The 20,062-nt window shown below is 40.4% G+C and overlaps 1 pseudogene; it reads right to left on the bottom strand.

The window, feature by feature from the left end:
• Nucleotides 1-1,812: 1,812 nt before the first annotated feature.
• Nucleotides 1,813-15,836, bottom strand: LOC142853773 (calcium-activated chloride channel regulator 3A-1-like; annotated as a pseudogene).
• Between the last annotated feature and the right edge of the window lie 4,226 nt (nucleotides 15,837-20,062).

Raw genomic sequence — 20,062 nt, 5'->3', positions numbered from 1 at the left:
TTGCAATATGCAGAGCTGTTTTGCATATCGAAACCTCTGGATTTATACCAGATGATACAGAATTGATTGTAGTATGGTGTGGGACAATCTTTGGCTGTCCTAGAACTCCCTCTGTAGACCAGGCTGTCTTTGAACTCACAGAGATCCACCTGCCTCTGCCTCCCAAGTGCTGGGATTAAAGGTGTGTGCCACCATACCTTGAACTCACAGAGGTCTGCCTGCCTCTGTTTACCAAGTGTTGGGATTAAAGGTGTGTACCACGACACCCAACTACTCTCTTTCTTTCTTTTTTTTTAAGGACCTTTAGCCTGCATATATTTTTAACACACTATAAACCATTTAGAGGTTTTCTTAGTCTTTGAATCTTTCTTTACTGTATCTCTCGCTCTCTCTCTTTTTTTTTTTTGACCACATGAATGTTGCGGGAGGTCCTCCCGCTCCTCCAACCTATAGCTGCTGAGATACCAGCCCATTGGGGCGTGGTCTCTCTCCCTTTAAAAAAGCGGCCACTTCCCTCTTCTCTCTCTCTTCACTTTCTGCTCCGCTGGCGACTAGACTCCTTTCCTGGTTGTGTAGAGGGCTGTTGCCTGGGACAGTGATCTGTAAGTTTTTTCCCCTTTAAATAAATACCACCCTATTAATCATAATCCCAAACTGGTGTGGCATTGTTTGTGACTTACGCCTTCACATGAGTCTTTAATTTGTTAAGCAATTTGGAGAGGATTAAAGCCATGGCTTCGACAACTTGATCCAGCCCATTCCTTAGCTTTCTAGAATTCCAGGCTCATGGCTGAGGTACTGGCCAGATCCATGTTTATTGCCACAACTCTATAGCTTTTCAAGGTCCTTGACAGCAAGCAAGCTGCAATAGTGTGTCCACAAACAACACTCAAATGCTCTCTCTGTAGTTGGACCTCTTGCCGCAAAGAGTCAGAGTTTGCACTGGCAGGATGGCCCAGAAAGCCAGCATTTTAAAACGGAGCAGCTTTTTTCCTGCTATCGCTGAAAACCAAAAAGCATGCAGTCAGCTTTTATCAACACCATTTGAGTGTTTCATGGCAGGATCTCTTAAAGAGCTGCAGGATTTTGCAGCTAAAGCTGAGTCAGGAAGCCTCTCTTAAATGAGAGCGCTTGCTTGCCTCTAGCAAGCAGAGCACAGAGAAATTGTTGCTACCAAGAAGCCATGCTTTACTCTATTTTTTTCTGTCTAGAATTACTTCCTGAGCTCTCTTGGGCTTATGTGGATGCAGTTGTCCACATGGGTGCCATTTGTTGTCTGAGTTTTTGTCCTACATAGTTTCTGTCCTCCCACCAGGTCCCACAGCCATTTAGCCCCAAAGAAATCACACAGAGGTCTATATTAATGATAAACTGATTGGCCCATTAGCTCAGGCTTCTTATTAACTCTTATAACTTATATTAACCTATTATTCTTATCTATGTTAGCCACATGGCTTGGTACCTTTTTCAGCAGGGTAGGTTACATCTTCCTTCTTCTGTGTCTGGGCAGTGTATTATTTATTCAGTTACAAGAAATAATCGGGAAAAGGAATCATCCCATATATAACACACATCTGATACATACAGGTCTGCCAGGCACTTTAGCACAAGGTAATGAAGAAATGAATCAGCTATTGATTGGAAATGTACTGGAGGCCTCAGAATTTCCTAAAAACATCATGTAAATATCAAAAATTTGAAAAAAGATTTTTGCATCACTTGGCAACAAGCCAATAAAATTATAAGGAAATGTCTTACTTCTTATTTATACAACCAAACTCAACTATCTGTAGGAAGTAACTCAAAGGGTACTCAAAGGACCTCGCCAGGGGCCGTCCACGTAAGGTGGATATGATCTCCTTCAAACTTGGCCTCCAGATCTGTGACTTTACTGGGTGGGAACACATGAGTGTGGTTGCCACCGGGAGGCGCTCCAGACACGGTAAACGACACTCCAGAGGTTAGTCTTCTGAAGTCTTCCACTGGAGCTTCTTCTGGAACCTCAGGTCTGGGTGGATTCAGTGTAATTTGATCTACACTCCAGCAACAACAACAAACAACAACAAATGACTTTCTATATTTTCATGTCTGTTCTTGTAGATTGATCTCGCAGCGACTCGGTGCTAATGTTGATTAACAGCCGACATTGAGAAGTGACAGTGTGTAGGGAAAGAAAAGCTTGTTTTAACATCACTTTGAATTGGACGAGGGAACATTACAATTCTAGCCAAACTATATTTTAACCAATCTCTGTCTAATACTTGTCCGTAAATCTTTTGAGGACGCGAGTTGTGTTTTATCCATATTTGCAACTTCAGCCTCTAGCACTGAGACTGCATCATAGAAGATGCTGTGTGAAGCTTAGAAACATAAACAGAACAAGGTGGGTGTTAATAATTTGCAGAAATACAGTCTACTGGTCCACTGGACCTGAATTTGATTTTGAAGCATTCAGATGATTGATTACAAGGAATTATATCCTTGACTTTTCTGTAGTCGGTTATGTTTCTGATGCTTGTTGCGTTCTTCAGACCTAAACCACACATATTTCTGTTTGAGTGTTACCATTTTCAATGTAGCCTGGTATATAGAGAGACTTGTTCGGTTGTTTTAAATGTAGTTTAGTGATATGTTTTCTTGCCTGGGCCTTGACTTTTAGGCTGTATCTCCCATTCGCATGGTACTCTGTGAAGTGTCTTGAGTAGATACCATCGTTTTTGAGTGTATCAGCACCTTGGCATTGAAATGTAAGAATTAGTCATCTAGTAAGAACAATGACAGTTGTGACTGTGAGCACAGGTGATGTCGGTGACGTCACAGATAAGGGAGCACAGTTTCAGGTCCATGAGTCCTAGGGTCAGACCATTTTGCCTCCAAGCCTGTCTTGGTCACATGATAATCCCGCGGTTTTGGAATCATTCAGTCCTTTTATGGTGCCCATTTGCTTAATAATAGCTGTTCTTTATTTCATATAAGAAACTTATCCAAAGAAGAAAATAGAAAGAAAACAAAGTGCATTAAGACGCCGACAATGGAGATGGAGAAAAATTGGCCTCAAGTTCCTTCCATGGGTAAAGTTAAATTGCAAGGGAGCTTTAAAGATGGCAATGGTACTTACAGCCATGCAAAGGTTTAACACATTACAAGTAGACTTCGCGCACATTGAAATACAGTTCTTAAGCATACAGAGGAAGCATTGAGGGGAGTGCAGTGAGAGAATTTTAAATTCAGTGTCGATGCCAGTTCCCATTACCTGCCCCGTTGTCCCAGAGCTCCAGTGTGACTTGATGTCCATCTTCGGCTTCTATAATGGCCGTGACATTGGCTCCCACAACAGGCAAGAACCCTTGGCTGACTCGGGCGTAAACAATCATCGGGCTAGGGTACCGTGCTGTGTCTTGACTCATGTGAGCAGTCACGATGACTGGGAGCGTGGTAGGACTTTTTGCTCGAGTGGTCACTGTCACTGTTAGCAACTGAGATATGACATTCTTATTTAAGAGGCTGTAAGTCCATGTACCTGTCTGGAAAAAAATATATTTTAAGAGCTTTGATAGTATTTTCTTACTCTGTGCTTAGGATATATAATTGCCTAGAAATCTAAAAAGAAGGATAATAATTACTTTTGTGATGATGGGAATGGAACAAGCTATGCTGGTGCACTGCTCAGGTTCTGCCGCAGCCTAAATAATGACTTTTAATATCTGAGTTTATAAACTAATAGCGTGAGAATGAATCCTTATGTGTTCCATTAAGCTTATTTTTAAGATGAATTATCTGGTACTGTTTTAGTATTGAGAACATAGAAGGACACTTTCTTTTCTAACATAAATTGATAATTGATGAAGACCAAAGAATAGACTCACCTCTGCGATGCCTGGTATTCGAAGTCGAGCAGAGTATATATTTAGCTTATCGTCTCGGAAGTCTGAGATTGTGTATTTTTTTTCCTTTCGTATCATGAAGAATAATGTCTGGCTTTTGTGCTGTCCAGGTGACAACAAAGAACGTGTCGTTGCCAACGGTGCTGTGCACCAGCACTGTACCATTTATCCTTCCCTTCCCTGCAATAGTCAAGGCTTTGCTCTCCAACTGTTAGAGAAATAAAAAAACAGACATGCTAAAACCTCAAAGTTGTTACTATGGAATTCTAAAATTTAGTTAGTTCAGTGTAATTTTAAGTTTCAAGAAAGTATTTCAGTTAAAATTAAATATATTTCAGTCAAATCATAGTTAAGGAATAAATTAAATTATTAAAATTACAAAGAGTAAAAATAATCTTGTAAGGAATCAAGGACTGTAGGAGCCACGGAAAGCAACTTCGGTAGGGAAGTGCTTTCTCCGTACAATGGGACTGCTCTTAAGGAAGAGGTGTTAGAGAATAGTTAATAATTAGGATGATGGGCGTTCACTGCAACAGTTAGAAGACAAAGGGTTTTGCTGACCTGCAGAGCCTGCTGGGCGATGTTGCCACTCCTAGATGAAATCCCACTGAAAGCATCGATAAGGCCGTTTATGTCTTCATTGGCATAAAAGCGAAGCCCTCCTAAAGGGGAGTTTTAAATGGGAAAACCCCATTTACTTTGTGCGGTCATTGATCAAGTCTTTAACAGTCTATCTAAGATACTTAGCTATACTCCACAAAAGATTACTTTTCAAGATCCTCAGCGTTGTAGTGTCCCAAGCAGAATTCTAAAATCACTAAAACCTTGCTCAAAAGAAGTGTGATAAGAACAGAGGGAAATTTAAAGTATTGAAACATTTTTCTAATTGATCATCAGTCACCAGAAGGAAGTGCATGCTATCTTAGCAAAGTCCAAATAAAATATAAGACCACAGAAATGAAATTTAAGCCCAGTTCTTAGAAGTTAATGACTCGTTTTTTTAGTTGGATCAAAACCATATCAGTGATAATTCAATACTGACGGTTTAGAATGAAGTAAAGATTGATAAAGATAGATAATGGAGACATTAAGGAAGAGGGAGGTTACTTGCATGTAAGAAGCTAAGAAAGAATAGGTTGCCGAGGAGAAATGATTGCTTAGAATATGATATTCATACATACTTGTAGAACTAATAAATATCAGCAAACCCACCAGCAAGATTACTGAAGTAGCCTGCACAAGGCTTAGAGTTCGTTAGGACCTGACAGAAATACTCCACGATGGGGTGAGTTCTGAATGGGCATCCAGTCAGGACTCTTAGGCAAATCATTTCTAGCCCCTAGGTTTCCCTTTGCGCTTCCTTAGAATTGGGATGTCCAAACATTTGTTGTGGGCTCGGATGTGTTTTTAAACTGAGAAATAGTCATGGATGCAGTTGAGAAACCATAGAGAACTAGGTTCTGATTAGCGGTATTGGTTGAAATCAGGGGAAGAATGACAGCGGATAATGGAGAACGTGAGAAGTCCGCAATGGAAGAGTGGAAGGGAGGAGAAAAGAACCTATGTGGGAAGAAGCAAAGATTAATTTTGAGACGGATTTTCTTTTGAGCAGTTTTCAGTGTATTGGAAAGAACATGTGTGGCAGAACAGACTACAGACGATTGCCAGTCCAAACTCTATTCTGAAGTGTACCGGTCATGGTTGACAGAGCCTCCAGTTCTTTGGCAGCGGAAGGCCCCAGAGCGATGGTGTGGATGATGGCACCACTGTGTTTGACCTCCTCAAAGCAGGAACTTATTTGATCATCTTCCCCATCTGTCAGCATTACGATCTCAGAACCGGAAGTCGTCTGGTTACTGGAGGTAAATTGCCTGAACGGGAAAAGCCGCATTACTAATCACAGGAAAATAATTTCTGAATAAGTGAAAAGCAAGAAGGAACTGCGGTTTAGTCCTGGGGAAGTCGTTATATTTCTGCTTTACAGTGAGCTGAAGAGAACCTTTGTGTTATGGTTCCAAGCTGCAGTCTTGGTTTACTCAGTCTTCCCGCAGAGAGCAGGAAAGGGTGCCGCTTTCTTCTCACAGATGACTGTTTTGATCAGGTTAGAATGTTATTCAATGAGGAGCCCAGGAACTCACGACCCTTGCTGAAAGTTAAAAATAGTCAATGGCAAGTGATAGTAATTAATTTGCTTTTTTAACCTCGAATCCTTTTCTGAGCCCTTTGCAAATTGAAGTTCCACCACTAGCTTCTCGAGGCAGGTTTGCGCTGATCTCTAGATAGGAGCTCTCATTGATCATTCTTATTAGATGATTTTGGATTGTAGCAGTGCTATCAAATGTGACCATGCCAACCAAGGATTCCTTTTCAATAATTTGAATTAAATACAACTCTGCTGCTTGGTTCATTCGGACGAGACGAGTGCTGTTGTTTCCCTGTAAGAAGAGAAAAGATAGATAGATGAGCAACTCTGGAGTCTCTCAACACCTTGTCAGATCGGTGACACACAAAAGTCACCAAGGATCTTGATAACAATTCATTGGTGCATTTTAAAGTTTAGCTTCTTCATTTCATTAAAAAAATAAAATCTAAAAAAAAAAATAAAATCTAAGAAAAAAAATCGTTTGGAGTTTTGACAGCGGTTAAGAATTCCCACCCTCATCTGAAGAGAAACAGAGGAGGAAGAATGGGTTGGGAGAAGGGAGGAGAAAGAAACCTTGGTTGGGATGTAAAAACAAAAAGGTGAAGAAATAAAAACTCAACAGAAAAGAGTCCTTCTGTTCTTGCAGAGGATCTGGGTTCCGCTACCAGAGCCCAGATGTGGCTCACATGGACTGTGCCTCCACTTCCAGAGGATCAGATCCTCTTTTGGCCTCTGCAGACACGAGACACAGTGGCTCACATACACACATACACATAAACACATATACACATAAACACATATAAACATATACACAGAGGCTCACATACATATATACAAAGTGGCTCACACAAACATATACACATAAACACATATACACACATACACAGTGGCTCACACACATATATACACATGAAATAAAATAAATAAACCTTAAAACTACTAGTTATTTATAAAACTCTTACATTTTTATCTAACAATCTATTAAATAATTATCTGAATGAAATATTTTTTTAAAATGTATGTTTTAATAAATACCAATTAGAAAAACATCAAAGATGTCCAACTATAGGAACTTGATTAAATTACATTATATATATATGACATAATCATTAAATATGATGTATCTCTTTTTATTTTTTGCCATTTTCCTTTTATTGAAAATAAATTACTCTCCCATAAAATATATCCTGATTAGAGTTTCCCCTCCCTCTACTCCTCCCAGTTCCTCCCCACCTTCTCTCTCCTCTGGATCCACTCCTTTTTGTCTCTCATTAGAAAAGTACAGGCTTCTAAGAGATAACAACCATACATGACAAAATAAAATATAATAGGATGAAGAAAACTAAGATATTGGACATGGCAACCCCACAGGAGGAAAAGAGTCCCAAGAGCAGGCTCAAGAGGCTCAGGCATTCTCACTGTCAGGAGTACCATAAAAACACTAGGCTAACAGCTATGTCTTATGTGCAGAGGACCTTGTGTGAACCCAAGCAGACCCTGTGCTTGCTGCTTAGCAAGACTGACATACGATTAAAATCTTTCATAGAATCATTTTTACATTTTAAATGCATGTTACAGAAACATACAAAATATAACTGCATTTTTTGAAGAAAAAGGTAAACATTAAGAATAAGAAAAGAATGAAGTGATATGTTTGATGGTATAATCATGGATAATTTCCCTTTTTTCCCCTTTTTTTACTTTTTTCTGAGATGAGATCTTGCTAGGTTGCCCAGGTTGTCTTAAAACCAACACACACAGAGACGTTCCTGTTTCAGCCTCCTGAGTAGCTAAGATTAGGTAGGCACCATTTCACTTGACTTCATTTGTATGTGTGTGTGTGTGTGCACATGTGCAATTAAATTTTTTTTAGAGCTAAAAGTTATGAGATAAAATTATCCATAATCTTATAACCTCCCTCTAATCATCATTTTTATCTTACCGTTTTATTGGCATAAACATATGCATGTGAGTTTATTAAAACTAAACTAAAATTAAATGATATTTATATTTTAAAAATATTTATATTTAACTTAAGTACTTAATTTAAGGAATTCAATAGAAAGTGACTTATGGCACCCATGCTTCCAGATTTGTCCAGCACCAAGCAGACCACTCGCTGTTTGGACTTCAGCAATGAAAATGTAGGTGGAGGCGGTGCTTCCACTCCTCCCACGGGAGAGGCATTCCAGAAATCAGCAGACTCCTCGATTACGTCCCACGTGCTTCTGCGGTCGCACATTTTATTTTGCAGGTTTGGAGCTTCCTTATTGTGGGTTTTTTTCTGTGCAAAATTCAACCACCTGAAAAAAAATCAATGAATGCACAATATTGTAAAAACTTATAAGGGATTACCTTCTTTTCCAGATATGAAGTTAACTGCCACATGCATCCTGAACAGGATTTGTCTGTCTCCTGATGAGAATCACTTTGTAATCGATTGTTTGGGCACCCATCTTATGCGCTTGGAGGGGAAGTGGGCAATAACATCACTATGTGCAGCTAACGCTTTTTGGAGATTTCAAAGTTAGGCCGTCAGTGAAGAATGGCGGCTGCTCATGTGATTGAGTTCCTTGTTTCCTCACCTAAACTTTTGTGGATCTCCCATCCTGAATGAAATTTAAGGGAAGAGTATTATGGCTCCTGGTAACTTCTGTCCCCTAAAAGCAGCATAGGAGAGATGGCTGTTTTTTGTTTTGTTTTTTGTCTATACCCCACATCTCCATAGTTAGCTCAGAAACTTGAGGACAGGCACTAGAGATCGAGCTTGTTATTATTAGTCCTGATATAAACAATACCCTTGAGAAATAATAAAACCATAAGAGATGTAGACATTTCTCTGAGAGATGAATCGCATTTAATAATTCTGCCAGTGGAAGTTTTTATTACTATAAACCATGAAAGTCCTCTAGGTTTTGAAAACCTGGAGGAAGAAGGAAGAGCATCCTCATAAACAAGCACAGTGTCCAGAAAGGGAACATCCTACAGCAAGGTCGCAGAAACTGCTTTTAATAGTCATTTCATTACTTTCGTCCCCAAACACCACACCTGCAGATTTAAGCTCAGATACAGACTTATGGGCATATGTGCCTTAGTTTAAACGTCTAAATGCATATTTACATGTGAGAGTGTTTGTTTCTGCCATGGCTCAGATTAAAATCTCCCAAATGGGGTTGCGTTGAAAAGGGGGAAAATGTGCATGCGAACAAAGCAGTGCTTCGCCTCACTTCCGGGTGTGCGCACGCTCTGTCTGTCTACCTGGCCCCTCTCCCCCTGCCATGACCATTGTCTGAATCAAGTCCCTCATCTGCCAATGGCTGTGGCTGCCCAGCCCGCGTCCCTGCCTCACTCAGCCTCATCCCATCGCATCCTCGCCTGGGCATCGTATCCATTCCTGGGAGAATTGAGCAGCGGGCTCTTCATTTGTCTAAAGATGAGAAAACCCTTAGCTTTTTAAGTGCCCGTTTGTAGGCTCCGCCCCATTTCCCGCCTCCTGCTGGGCATGCATTCCCTGCTTCTGTAGAACTTCTTTCAGTCTCGAGACTATTCCAGAAACCTTCACCTGAATTCCCATTCACCCTAATGGTAATTTTGCATAAATCAGGAAAAAGAAATTCTATTGCAGGTTCCCATCTCCCTATGAGCTTTAGAATCTTCAGTGACTACGATGGAAATGTTCAGACGGTTCTCAAAGTGTACAGTTGCACGGACCAGCTCTGCCTTGTCTTACTTTTGTCAGTCTGTCTCACTGCATAGACGTCTCTCCCTCTGACAACTCTGCCAAGTTCATACTCATTTTCAAATCCCAGCTAAAACTCATCATTCAGAAGCCACATTCTGACTTTACAGTAACACTGCTTCCTGTATCTGTGTCTCTTCCTGCTTGGTTTTAGATTTTTTTCTCAGTACCCCCACCGTTCTCCTTCCATTAGTTCATCAGAAAAATTTATTTTTAATTCTTTACTTCGTGTTAGCTCCTAACACAGCACTGAGCTTGAAACAGAGAGAAGGATGTTAAGGGAAGGAATGCACGGAAGAGAACATTCACTATTTCATGTCGTGTATGCTCTGAGTCAGAGCTCAGAGCTCAGGGTTTGGTATGTGATAGGTTTAATCTGTAGCATGATAGTTAGAAGCTAGTCCGGTGCTGGATAAGATATCTGGTTAAAGTACAGTACTTTTTTCTGAGTAGAGTCTTGTGGAATCAGCATCCCTGTATACTTGCTCAGGTGCAGAGGTGTCTTCCTTACTGCTCGGGTCCCCACAGGCAGCAGGAGTTATGTCCTCATAGATACATGCCTTGGCAATGCAGCATTTGGGACAGGCAGTGTGTTCTGATCATCCCCTTGTGTCAGGGGATTTCTTGTCTGTTTTGGTGCTGAATTCTTTTCTGATCTAGACTCAGCCAGGTAAAGTGAACTGTCCTGTGTCGGATATTTCCTGAAGGGAGATCCATTTAAAACCTGGGCTAATTTACAAGTTTCAGAAGAGAGCTTCAAGTCTATAAATTGACTTGAACTTTCACTATTGCCTAGATGCCACAGCAATTTTAATTCTATCAGTGAGGTAGTATTTGTTGCTAGTAAGTTAGTATATAAGGAATCGCTTATTTTAATTATGCTGGTCTTACAATTTAGATATGTAACTTTAATTTGTATCTTAAGTACTTTCTTATCTAAGATATTCTTACATTTGCATGAACTTTTACTATGCAAATATGTTATGTTTATATGAGTTAGGACTGGACAGTGCAGCAAAGGAAATAGCCGACAGTAAACAGACAACCTTCACCAAGGCAAAAAATGCAAACGGTGTACAACAAAGATTTATGAATTTTTAAGAAACTCAAAGAATTCAGTGGCAAAAATTGCCCAGCAATAACATGATTAAAAATCATGAGATGATCCAAATGGGAATTTTTCAAGAAATACATGCAATGGCTGGTAGGTATATGAAAAGGTGTGCATGGTCAGTAACCATCAGGTAAGTGCAAATGAAAGCCACAGTGAGATATGGCCTCACTCCTGCCACATGGCTGAAATAATAAAAGACAAAAAGAGAGTGCTGGAGAGGGTGTGAGATATATATCCAAAGAAAAGGAGACCAGTGTGTTTCAGAGATAACCAACATGCACGTTAGTCCCAGTGGTCAAAATATAGACTCAACTTACAGAATCAAGACTTTGCATGAACATTATGGAGTCCTTGGCAGTCTGGGATTTGTCTGGGATAAATGTACATTTGGGTTCAAGCAGTCCTGTCTTTGAATCTTGCCGGCATTGCCTTGCTATGCAGCTGCGTCCCCGACATTCCTGGACCACGTTTCTGCCAGAAATGCCAGTGGAGCATCTATGGTAAAAGAATTGGGTTACTTTTGTGGGGCTAGCCATTGAACCCAGGGTCTGTGCATCTAGGCAAGCCCTCTAGCCACAAAGTTATACCCTTAGCTCCAGTTTTGACGAGCCCCATCCTGTTTTTAAGTTGAACCTGGGGGAGTCAGCAATAAAGACCAATGTTCCAAAACCCCTTTTTTTCAGTGGCAACGCTGCTTGATCATGTACAAACATTTCTTTGACAAAAGTAGGCACAATGATTGCCTGTACATACCCCTGACTTTAGTCAATACTGTATTTTCACTGCACACTCTTAAACATCCATTGGCTTCCTGGTATGATCAATAAATCTATTTTCTCTGTGGTTATGGGATAAGACAGTAATTTTAAACTTACATAGATATCATAAAGATTAAATTAGTTACGAATTACAGGGGATTTTTTTTAGTGAGGAAAGAAAGTCAAAATATATTTAAAATCTTAAATTTCCAAGTATAAAATATATGGTTTTTAAATATATAGCAATTTGTAGTTTACAGTTTTATAATCAGTTAGTTGATTATAAAAGAATTGGAAGAGCAATGCATCAAACCATTGGGTTTCACAATAAAGATAATTGTTATATCCCTGTCAGAGGTTAGGGTAGAATAGGAAAAGGATTCTGAAAACTTCTTTATATGTATAATTTCCTCCTATTCATACTTCATGACATTAGCTGGTTACACGCATTTGTTTGTACTGCAAGGACAACGGAGGTTGTTATGCCTTCCAAGAGAGGTGGCTCTAGGGTTGGCCCTGAAGCTTAGCTTACTCACGGTGAGACTCGGAGTTTCTGTGCCCAGTATAGGGAGCTCGGGAATGTGGGCCTAGAGCCTTGCTTTCACCAATGTTTTTCTTTTTTATGACTGATCACAAGGGAATGCATTCATGTTTAATGTTTTAAATGCTCATCATTTGATAATCCGTTGATAGTTTTGACTTTGTTAGAGAATTACAAAAGCAAAACAAAACATTATCCACAGTCTGAAGGATCTTCAACTCTATTGGGGAAAAAACAAAAGTCCTCGGCAGCCAAGGCTGGTTAGTAGACGCCTGCGAGAGGCGCATGCGTACTCTCTGGGAACTCTCTTCCAGGCCTCTAACATGAGGAACAGAAAGACCAAGAGGAGAAATAATTAAGGTTGAACAGGCATTGTCTAGGCAAGGGGTAGTTTTGTGGCGTGACAGTCGGGGTAAGAGGCCGTGCTGAGAGCAGCCCAGCCTGGGTACAAGACTCCAGGCAGCTTGGCACACTGCACACCGCAAAGGGGACAGGATTAGACATTTCTCTATCGCCTGATCTAACTGACATTTTTTTCATAGTGATATTTCCTCCAGACACTGATTCCTATTGTTCTCAACATTTCTTCAATGTTCTACGTGTTTGCTCCCTTTAATTTAAATGTCAATACCACACACAGAGCTTGAGTACATCAAACCCCAGAATTGTACTCAAACTACCCAACACAGACAGTTGAAGCTATATGCAAAAAGGTGTAGAATCAGTTTAGGTTACGCTGTGATACCTTGTTTCTTCGAGAACATTCTTTCCAGACATGTAGAAGGGCCGGTCTGTGTTATATTCATCAAATACTCCCCACCGGAGATGGGCCCACTCATGGACAAAGACTCTGCCTGAGAGAAAAGATTGTCATCTGTAAAACTGTAGTTAAAATAACTTAAGTATGATTTCCACCTACTTAAAATTCCTTGCTCATCTGCTAACCTGAACTGGAGAACTCTAAAAATCAACATAATTCCATTGCTCCAAAAAAAAGAAAAAAAGAAAAAATAGAATGAGAACTCATTTAGTTATCAAATTTGTATATACAGCAGGTTGATTATAATCAGTATATTTCTAAATGAAGGTATTGCTTAATTCTTGCTTTTCTTATAGTCCTGAAAATTAATAGCTGTTGTTTGCTTTTCCTCAGTGGAATTAAGAAGTATAAAATAGATATTTCTACCTCGGGGTCCATAGATACATAATTGTCAGCCAGTAGGAAGTTTGGAGTGAAGTGTATGTACTGTCCTCTGTCTCCACACTGCCCATATTGAAGCTTGTAGGGGTCATCTCCATATTTCAGGTAAGGGTCAGCAACTATGACATCTGCCTAAAATGCAGAACAAACCCAGTCAGATTTCTAGAGTGCTAGAAACGAGAGATTTTACAAACAAGAATCATCTCATGTTCACCCATAAAAGCTATATTTCTAGTTTACTCCCAACATGATTAGCATTTACCAAAATGTACAAGCATTGACCTGTAAAAGGCAAAGGAAGCAGAATAGGAGGGGGATGTGACACCTACTTTGTCATATGATTCTCGATTCGGCATTGAGTACTCGGATTTGGACTTCCGGGTTATTGGGACCAAAATGCTTACATTCCTGAAATAAAATCTTCTTTGGCTGGCTTCAAACAGGTAAGTAGAGGCTTGGGTTACCATTTCCTGACAAAATTAAAAGTACCTTGTGGTAACAACATCACACAACAAAATCAGCATTAATGTATGTACACAAACCAGAAGCAAATTAAAACTCCTTTCCCTCAAACAAAATAATTTTACAAAGTCTCTTAAATCTGTGTTTCTTTTCTTGTGCCCAAATTCACGTGTGTTTTTGCCTACTGAGGTCAGCAGTGTAGGCTGGAGATAAAAGTGAAGATGTTGGGTTAGTTACAGAGGTAGTTAGAAGTCTGTGCGAGATGGCTGGAAAATGGTGTGGAGGGTTAAGAGTTTAATTTAGCAGTTAGCAATCTGTAGCCTACAGCAGAAGGGAAGAGTTGCCAAAGAGGATCATAACCAATGTCCCTGGCTCCTAGAGCTGACAGGACAGCAGATTTACATTGCACTGGGCATCCTCAGCTGGACATTCAGAAATCACTGAATTCTTGCTTCAACTGGAGTACCAATGAATAATCACTAGGAATGGTTGTTCTCCTCATACTGCTGCTTCTGATGGCTTGGATAAGATTATAAAAGTCCTCCTGGGAAAAGGTGAGAAAGTGAATGCTGTCAATCAAATGCTACACTTCCTCTTTTGTGCAGTTTTGACAAACGAGCGTGAGATCGCTGTCATGTTATTAGCAGGTGGGGCTGGTGCAGATGCAAATGGTGAACATATGAGGAACAGCAATGAATCCGATGCATTGCCACCAGCAGAGAGCTACTGAAGATGCTTCTCCCGCTCTAGAAAACTGCCACGAATACCCAAGAGGCAGAGGGTAACACCTCTCTACACTTAGCCTGTGATGAGGGCCGAGTGGAAGAAGCAAGGTGGCTGGTGACCCAAGGAGCAAGTACATACACAGGTGATGAAGAAAAGACACCCCTGCAAGTGGTCATAGGTGGCCTGGGTTAGTACTCCAACAGACGGTGGAAAGTTGGGTGACTTGGATTTACTCCTCTTATGTTTTGTTGTCTCTAGTGTCCTGGGAATCAATGTATTGTGTACAGAATGTCTTTCCCGGATGATGAAGTTTGCTCACATCTGAATCTTATGCCTTTAAGGCCCCAGTTATATGAATTGAGAATTTAAAGTTTGGCAGATTGTTATACTTGATGTTGACTTTGTTTTTAATGAACATAATGTTTTTTTATGCATATTTTAATGTGCATAGAGAAGAGGCAGCTGAAAATAAGTGCAATGAACCTTTCTGATTAACATCAAGTGTAATAACAGGCAAAGTCTCACCAGGTGGTAATAAAATATGAAGGTCTGATTGGTTTCAGTTTTGTCACTTATTTTATGACTATGCATCTCTAAATTTCTCATTTGCATAAGAGTTCGAATCCTTGTGCCTCACCACATCTTGGTGTTACCAAGAGCATCTAAGAATAGAGTACACATGCTACCTGCTGATACCATTTATTACAAGTAGAAACACACTGACTTCTAACGCGTCAAAGGTTCTCTTTAAAGTAAGACAGGTAAGGATTTTAGGTTTTCCAAAGTTGGGCACGTAGGAGCAACTGGAGAAATGCGTAAAACAGCAGCTACTAAGGTTTAAGAGTATATTTGCTGTAGACTTTGTAAAAGCAGCATCATTAAGATAAAATATGAGAACTTTTTCCCACTTGCTCTAAATCTATTACCTTAACTAGTTAATGATTTACTTAGGGTTTGAACACTGATTTTAATGTATAATAAAAATATAATGATAAGCAGATGCTATCATGACCATAGGTAATATTGCAGACATGATAAACACAGGCAAAGCGGCCTTAGTAAAAAGAATTACTGACATGCAAATATGCAGCTAATACAACCCTTCTTACCTTTATGCTTTTGATGAGTCTTTCATCTTCTGACACACTGGGGTTTATTGCAATGACCACTCCCTCGTACCCATTGTTGCTGATATGGACCAAGGAGCTTTGCATCTCCTGCAGGAGATGCAGGCTGAGGAGCAGAAGGACCTTCGGACCTGGCACCATGTTTGCACATGCTAAGCGAGGTGGCCGCGCAAGGAGGGTATTTATGTGTCTGCTCCACTCAGGAATTTGGATGGCGACCAGAATATTTGCATGGGTAGAGTGAAATACTCCTATTTCTTGTTGACCTTCCTTGTTGCATTCATTCTACAGACGTCGCTGCTGAATGGCAGTGGGCATTATGGTAGGTACATTCATTGAGGAATTTGGATGACGACCAGAATATTCGCATGGGTAGAGTGAAATACTCCTATTTCTTGTTGACCTTCCTTGTTGCATTCATTCTACAGACGTCGCTGCTGAATGGCAGTGGGCATTATGGTAGGTACATTCATTGTACTTTGGAAGACAGCTAAGGCAACAGCCATTTACTGAAGTGAGCCATCTTTTTGGGTTGTTTGGGTAGTTATCCTCATAGTTGTGGGTATTTGTCATTGCCATGACCACCCCCCCCCCATCATCTAGCAGTGGAAGCCTAAGTCTTCAGGGTCTGTTCATAGTGAGGGGTGAGCACCAGGAAAGGGCAGATGAAAAGGCTTGTATTAAAAAGCAAACAACAAACAGGACTGAAGTGGGAGTGGCAGTGGTTTATGACTTCATATTGGTTCTTGAGATGGGCATGGTGTGAGCACAATGCTCCCAAACGGCTGTGGATCAAATGCAGACTTTCTTTTATTACTTTCCGTGATAGTTACATGTTTGTTTCAGCTTTCAAATGGTATCGACGTTCGAAATCCTTTTGTAACTTGAGAACTTAATAGACCTCACCTAATATTTCTTTCTTTCTTTCTTTTTTTCTTTTGGATTGAATAAAGAGCCTTACAGCTTGAGACAGTTGTCCAATGTCATGATGAGCTGGCTCTGGAGTCAGATCAATGTGAGCCTGACTCCTCATGCTGGTCGCTTAATAGTCACGTATTTCTTTGTTAGGGTTGTGCGATTCTTCCTTAAGCTTTGTCTGTTTTCAAAATATCTGAATTATTATGAAATGCTGGCAATGCTAGATGAGTTAATCTAGAGAAAAAACTTCATGCACGTGCCTTGACTCCTGACACCTCAAGAAATAGCAGACATGGCATGCTAAAGGCGATTTGTTAATCAGCTTCTCGGCTTTCATGAGTAAATTTTGTAAAGCTGTAAAGATTGTCTTGCAAGCTTTAAATGGGGGGATGGAGAGCTGGCCAGAACTGTGGGTGCCAGAGTGAAATCTGCAACTTCTTGGGGTGCCATTAGCACTGTCTTAGTGTTGCTAGTCCAGTCAAGATGTGGTACCATTTATAAAGTCCTCCTAAAGAAATGGCTTTCTTTTCCTTGAACTTGCTTGAGCTGCTGACATTTTGTACTGGTGGCATTGCTTTGGCTGTTTTGACAGACACAATATCTTTTCCTTACTAGACTGTAAATTAGCTTGGAGCTAAGGGATTTATTTTTAGCTTCTCAGCCTCAATTTTGTTACCTGTAAAGTGAGAATAGTAATACCTGTTCCAGGAGTTTTGTGAAGCTTAAGTGATACAATGTGGGAAGCTGGATTTAGTGGGTGGCACTTCGTCGTACAAGCAAGCAAACAAAACAATAAAAGAAAAAAAAATCCTATGGAAGACTTTGTTATGCTGTTCCGGTACATGGCAGACCTTGATAAATTCACATTTATTCTCTGCTCTTCCTTATTCTTTTAAGTTTATGTGAAAAAAGCAAGTGCTTCATGTGCCCTCCCTAGTGCTCTGCCTTCAAGTACAGACCCGAGAAAACTCTGGCATTGCCTCCAAAGATGTCAAAGCCATGTTGCGTGGATCAGATTGGATGAATAGAGGATTCAAATAAGAAAGAGTGAAAGATGTCACTGAGCACGAGGAAGACAAATTTGAAATGGTTTCTCATGATGAAGGAATCACAAGAGCACTTGGGGAGGGTCATTCTTTACACAAGGGAAGCATGGAGAAGCTAAGTCACCCTAGGTTACAGTTTCAGAAAGGGACAGCTTTGGGCTTTACAATTCACCTAAAAGCTATGGTTTGAAAAAATACAAAACATATGCTATTTTTCCAAAAGGATGACTTAAAATTATTTTGAGGGTTTGTGTTAAAAACAGTACTTGTGAGTTGGAGACTCTAAAGAATGTGGAGTGCCTGGACTGACATTGTATGAGATAACTTTTATTCTGTTTCACTCAGGTTCTATGATGGGGTCTTCAGGCAGCTTTGACTTAAAAACTTAAGTTTAAGTAGAATCCCTTCAGTACCCAGTTACCCGTTTTTGATAAATACAAGGCAGAAAAATATTTTCAAATTTGTAGTGTATTGAAATCAGTTTCAGGAACACATCACTCTCTACAGTAATATAGAGGAATCTCACATGAAAGAAGCCTGTCACAGAGCGAAGTGCACTACAGGACTCCACGTGGGCAAAGCACACACACAGAGAATTGTCCACGCTACTAGATCTGAAGGCTACGGTTACCTTGGTGAAAGGTGACCCTGAAGAGACCAGGAAGGCCATGTCTGGAAAGCTGGCAAACGATCTTCTTTCCATATTGGTCTTCACTTTGTTATGAAAACATATATGACCAAGGCCAAGGTTTCCATTTAGTAGGTCCAGAGAAGAGATTAGGAAGCTGGTTGAACAAGGTATCACATAGCATAAATATTTTTGATTACCTTCCTTGGCCTGAGCCTGTGCCTCCATCCTTACCTCCTTATTCATTTGACGGTTGGCTATTGAGAATTTACCATAATTCAGTTCTCCTTTGTGAATTATGATTGACCTCTACTCTCATATACCTAACGATTAATGGAAAAGATAAACAATAAATATTCTAAAATACCAGCTAGTGTTAAATTCTTTACATATCTTTTTATAGTGGAAACTTCATAGTGACTTTGCTATTGCTCAAAACTGGGTGTTAGGAAGAGAAAAGGAATCACTGAAATCTAGTGTATGGAACAGGAGTTGCAGAAATGCCCAGTGGATCAGTGCTGTTACTTATGTGAAGTAAAACAGGGCAGGGAGGGGCTGCAAAGAATAGTTTTTGTTGCTTTTGGACAAATTTGTTTCTTGTGTCTTTCGAAGTGACTTGAAACTGTGTATAGCTGTAAGAATGGTTATCGGGTAAACTAAAATCAAAAGAATGTTGGGCAGAGGTGAAGTTCATGTGAGAGCTGGATAAACCTACATACCAGATAAAGGCTGGTTGGACAAAGAAGAGGAAGTAAGTCCAAGCTTGTTATTGTAGAAGCATCGAGAATACAGTTCAGTTATCTTTGTTTTCCTTATTTAGGTGGGGGTGATTTAACATTTCTCTTTGGGGGAATCATGTTTCCTCCTTGTAGCTTATGTGTTGAGCATAGGGTGGATACTGGTTCTTTTGTTGTCCTTTTGCCAATGTAGAGACTGATTCATTTCAGCTGATACTCGAGAGGAAGATGAGCAAATATTTATTGAGCATGGTGATAGGTATCAGAGTTGTGATGATGACTGAGGGATTATCTCCTGCCTTAAAGGATCTCACCATGTGGAAAGAAGTCAGCACAAGTACATAGCCATTACAGTACGGAGCTACAGCAAGCCTAGAGTAACAGGACGTTGCCTCCTTTGGGGAAGGAGGTTGGGAAAGATAGAGCATCCTCCACAGGAAGTTCAGGACCTAGATTAAGACACAGAAATGAACATGATTTACCAGGTGACTCTAAGCTATGAAAATGGGGGACAATGGACAGTGACCATCATGGAGAGTGAGAATAGACTCAGGTTCCTATGAGAGTAACTGACATAGTCGAGAATTCCTAGAAGTCCATGGAGGGCAGATAGAGCCCTTTGCACGGCAAGAGGAAATATGAGAATAGAGACTGGAAGGCTAACTGGGAGAAAGCCTTGAAGGACATTGTCAGTTACACAGGCAGGTCTCACTCTGAGCATAATGCAGAGGCTAGTCCGGTTGGAGCTGCAGAGTTTCACTTTAGAGGATGGGGCAAGGCCCAGTGATAATGAGGCTCCTTCATTTGCCAATGGTGTGCTTTCTCTGCTGGGTGACTGAAAGAAAGCAATGAATGAAGCAGACATCCTCACTGCCATAGAGACACATCTACACTTTTAGATTTTATCTAGGAGCCTGTGTGGGATGTATCCTGTATCCAGGTCAGTGAGGAGTAATGATGGGGTATAATATGAGGGCCTGCTCGTTGGGGTTTCTGTCCTGCCCAGTTCCCACAGCTGGCAAGTCCCAAAGAAAATCT

This window comes from Microtus pennsylvanicus, chromosome 7 (genome assembly GCF_037038515.1).
Source record: "Microtus pennsylvanicus isolate mMicPen1 chromosome 7, mMicPen1.hap1, whole genome shotgun sequence".
Taxonomy (NCBI): domain Eukaryota; kingdom Metazoa; phylum Chordata; class Mammalia; order Rodentia; family Cricetidae; genus Microtus; species Microtus pennsylvanicus.
The sequence above is the reverse complement of the archived record's forward strand: the minus strand, read 5'-3'. Positions and strand labels throughout refer to the sequence as shown.